Below are 4,763 nucleotides of genomic sequence, written 5' to 3' on the forward strand. Positions count from 1 at the left end.
CATTACCTGAATTTTCATAACTGTGAGCAAGCTGACATTAAATGAGGTTTTTCAGATTAACAGTTGATGTGGCATTGATATTTGGAGGGAAATAAAAATATATAGCAATAAGAGAAACCTTTTGCTTTTTGGTGCCATTGATCAGGATGTTGTAACATATGAAAGGAGAAGTGCTATTCAAAGAAATTCCATATTTAAATTCCACTAATTGGAATTTTTTTTCTAATGTAGCCATTTGGGCCACATAATGCATGAGATACTTAAGAGCCTCGCAGATGTATGCAGCATCCACTGCCCTAGATGAATTATTCTTTAGGAGGAAATTAACCATTATACATCTCTCTACAGATAAAGTGGGGAAAAAGCAAACAAAACCAGGCACAGGAGAGTGAAAAACTCAAGGTTAGATGAAATCAAGAGGCTAAGTAATTTTTTTCAAATCCATTGATGATACAATAAGTAATTCTAGGAATGTCATTAAGCTTTCTCTATTTTGATGCCCGGTCTCTAAAATGGGCAAAATACCAATGCTATATGTTTTGTTCAAAATGGTGTCAACTGAAAATCTATTTTTAATTCAAAATCTATGATGATGGCATGTCTGGACTGTGTTAAGCAGCCAGCCCCCTGGGAAGCCAGAACCTCTCTGAGCTTGGTTAGGTCAGCTTCTGGGGCTCCTGATGAGACAGACATGATGGTGATGAAACTTTGCTGAATGAAGCCCAACCCTGGCCCCTGCAGGAGGCAGAAGCAACCTGGAGTGTTACAAGATGAGGCCATACAGCAGCTGCATAGCTTTCTGATTGAAGGAAAGGGCATACCCACTCTTATGGGTAAGGGCTGTCACAGGGTCCAGGCCTCTGGGACAGGTAGGCATGAATGTCTCTGGAGAGGTGCATACACTGGGTCTGGTACAGGGACAGAGCTAAAATATACAAGCACACCAGCCATATGCATGTCTCTAGGGTGGCAAGAGGGGTCTCTCTTGAGTTCCAAGAGGCAGATCATTACTTCTGCTACAATACGATGGCTGTTTCTGCAGCTGGTGGTGGCAGAAATTAGCAGAGAGAGAAAGTAAGAACATTTTCTCTTGCCTGAAAGGAATAACCCTGGTTATTCAGGTAAGCTTAGAAATCCCAAAAAAAGGAGCCTCTTCATGTTATGAAGCTGTCCCTCTCCCACATACAAGGGAGGAAAAGGCCAAAGAAATAAAGGCAAAGTTCCCTTTCCAGAACCATCCAGAAATACTTAAACATTAAAAAAAAATAGTTAAAGCAGGTACAACTGGAAAAGCCTGGAAGACAGGTTGGATATAGGGCACTTGACTAGACATCAATTCATATGAACTTTTAAGAAATATCTGAATTTAATTGTGGTTTCAGCTGTAAAAGCAATTAGCAATGAGATCTTAGATAAGTCACTTCACAAACTTTATACTGCTTAACATAAAATTAAGGGCTTGGATTTCATAGAAGAGCCATCAGATTTTAAAATATTTTATTATATTAAAAATTTAAAAATTAACATACCTATAGATATTGTTTATTCTTTCAGCTTACAATGATATATGCATTTATAACTAAGCATTAAAAAGTTACTAAAAGGATTAACACCAAATGTTCCCAAAGCTTTCAATCTACTCTTAAAGAGGAGAATATGACTTTTCAAGCTGAACATATTTTCCCTAATATTTGAAACAAAAATAAGATCATCACACACATATGAGTTAAGATAGGGAACTAAAAATAAGTATGAATTGGATAGACCTGTATCTTAGTTTGGGTTTCCCCAGAAGCAAACCTTGACACGATAATTTGAGTGCAAGTAGTTTATTTGGGAGGTGAAAGAAAACACCAGTGCAGGTGGGTATGGGGGGAGTAAGACATGAAAGTGAAGACAGCAAATATCACCTTATCAAACCAGTCAACACCGCAGGGGACTGCTGCTTGATATCACTGGGAAAACTCTGGGAGTCCGTGGAAGAATTAATCTACTGGGCAAGTCAGAGAGCTGGGGTATTTATGCACCAGCTTCTGTCAGTCATTGGTTAAGGGCTGCTCCCAGGAATTGTTAATCCCCCTGCATTTCTGGTCTGTGCATGTGGTCAAGCAGGCTCCAGAAGCAAGAGAAAACCTTCAGGCAAAAAAGAGCAGGTGCTGGCATTTGGAAGTTGGGTTGCTGCACCTTCGGGTGTTAGGGGCAAGGAGATACGGCAGGGCACTGGCAGCATTTAGCATGTCATGATAAAACTACTGTCAACGAATTCCCACCCAATAGCTATTTATTTAACTAGGCTGTGTGACATGAGGCTTTATATGTCCTCTTCTGACCTTCGAGGAATGGGCAGAATCCACAGGGCATCCAGATGACAGGCAGGATGCTCCTGCCCCTTAGAAGTGCTCCACTGCAGCCTCCACACATGAATGAGAACCAGCCCTTCACCCCAACTCATCTGGGTATGTCTGGTTATTACCTGAACTGCCTCCAACCTCCTAAAGACAGTAATCTTTATTTTTCCAAATGGTCCTCACTCCACAGTTGGCATTGCTCACTCTGAGAGCAGGGCGTGAGACAACAGAGGAGACAGAAAAGCTACTCTCATGATTCATCTAACATCCTAGTGAGGCGAGGGAAGAGTTCTGACCTCCCCCGCTTTCTGTTATTATTCCCCTAGAGGCAAATTTTAGATCCAAGGTGAAATTCAATGAGTTTCCTTTTACCTTACTTGGAATATAAAAGGAAGTTTCTCCCTCTTTACTGAAATATGCATATTGAAGGATGCTAGTAAGCAGGATATCTAAACAGAGGGGCTTTAAGCGGGACACTTGCTGATGTTTTCCATTCACCCTTGATGTTGATGGGCAGTGTGCCTTCTAGAAAAGATCATAACAACCTTGACATGCCTGGTCTGTATGCTGTTAGGCTCATCTGTTCTGTGACAAAGAAACCTCATTAGATGGGAGTGCTGCTGCAGGACTTGAGTCTCATTTAGAGATTTTTCTCAAGGATCCCTTAAACACTGAGGAATGATATTAATATTAACTCCTATCATTTAGTTTATTCTCTAATTTTTAAAGATTTAAATTTGATTCCTAAAAAGTGGTTCCTATTTGATCAATCATTTAACAAATATGTCTTGAGCACTTCTCTGTCAGGCACTATACCACGTAAACATTTCGGATAGAGATTTCTGTTCCTGTGAAGTTTACATTGTCATAAAAGGAGTCAGACAATATGCAATAAAATTGTTAAGAAAGGTAGTATGGAAGAAGGCAATAAGGTCCATAAAGTAAAGAAAATATGTAGGGCAGGGGAAGAGGGCTTGGAAATGACAGGGTTTTCAGGAGAAGCCTTACTGGGAAAGTGATATTTATACAAAGACTTAAAGGAGATATGAACACAATTCTGAGTACCTGGCACATTTTTAGGACTAGCAATACAGCAGTAAGTATGACAAAACCCTTCCCTAGAGAAGCTTATAGTATAGAGAAGAAGTTCAATCATAAACAGATAAACAAATATGTAATGTCAGAAACTGATAAACATGAGAAGAAAAATAAAGCATGATAATCGGATACAGCATGTGTAGGCAACATTTTCTGGGAAGGACCAGGTAGTAAATATTTAAAGTCTTTCGGCAGTTTCTGACACAAATACTCAACTCTGCCATTATAATGCAAAAGGAGTCATAGATAATAAGTAAATAGAATAGATGTGGCGATATTCTAATGAAACTTTATTTACAAGAATAGGCAGTAGGCAAGAGCTGGTCTATGGGCCATAGTTTGCTGACTCCGGCCATAGGAATCTTTAAGGATATGACATTTTAATAGAGGCCAGAGCAACATAAAAGAGCTATGTGATAATCCGGGGAAAAAGTGTCCCAAGTAGAAGAAAGCACAAGTTCAGAGGCCCTGAGATGGCAGCTTGATTGACAAGTGTGCATCTTGAAGTCAAGTGAGCAAGAGGACAAAATTAGGAAACTGGATTCAAGTACACGGTGGACTATATTACTGGTCATAATAATTTACTCTTCCCTGATGCACAGTCTTTGCCGTGTGATGTTGTAGCTCCTTCCTCTAAAGGGGATTAGGATATTTTCCTATACTTGACTTTGCACTGTGACTAGCTTTGGTCAATAGAACAAGGTGAAAATGGCGATATGCCAGCGCTGAGTCTAAATCTTCAGAAGCTCTGCCTGTTTCTGCTCTCTCTCTTGCATAACTCCCATTGCTCTCAGAAGAATAGCTCAGGCTGGCCTTCTGGTCCCTGAAGGAGCAGAGCCACCCAGCCAAGCAATCCTACCTGAGTCCAGCCTGGATCAGTCAACTCCTAGCCAAGCTCCGGGCAAAAATAATAATAAATAATGTGTGGAGCCATTGAGTTTTCAGACTGTTTGTTACATAAAAAATAGTTAAGTGATACAGAGAAGTAGCCAAGATCCATATCATGATGGCCTCGTGGCCCCAATAACTTTGGACTTAATTCTGTGAGAAGGAAAACAATTTGCATGTTGAAGGTAAGGTAAGAAGTAAGATAAGACTTGGTTCATATTTTAGATGTGTTACTTGGGATATGTCAGAAAGGCACTGCAGAAGAGCTAGCATGGAATATGGGGATTAGTTAGGAGGGATTTTCAACTGACAGATGATGGTAGCTAAAACTCAGGAAAAGGAAGTGAAGACAAACAGAAGTGGTTAGATTATATTTTGAAGGTAGAGCCAGTGCAATTTTTCATAAGTGTTGCATAAAAGAAAGAGAGC

Source organism: Pan paniscus, chromosome 7, assembly GCF_029289425.2.
Source record: "Pan paniscus chromosome 7, NHGRI_mPanPan1-v2.0_pri, whole genome shotgun sequence".
NCBI lineage: Eukaryota > Metazoa > Chordata > Mammalia > Primates > Hominidae > Pan > Pan paniscus.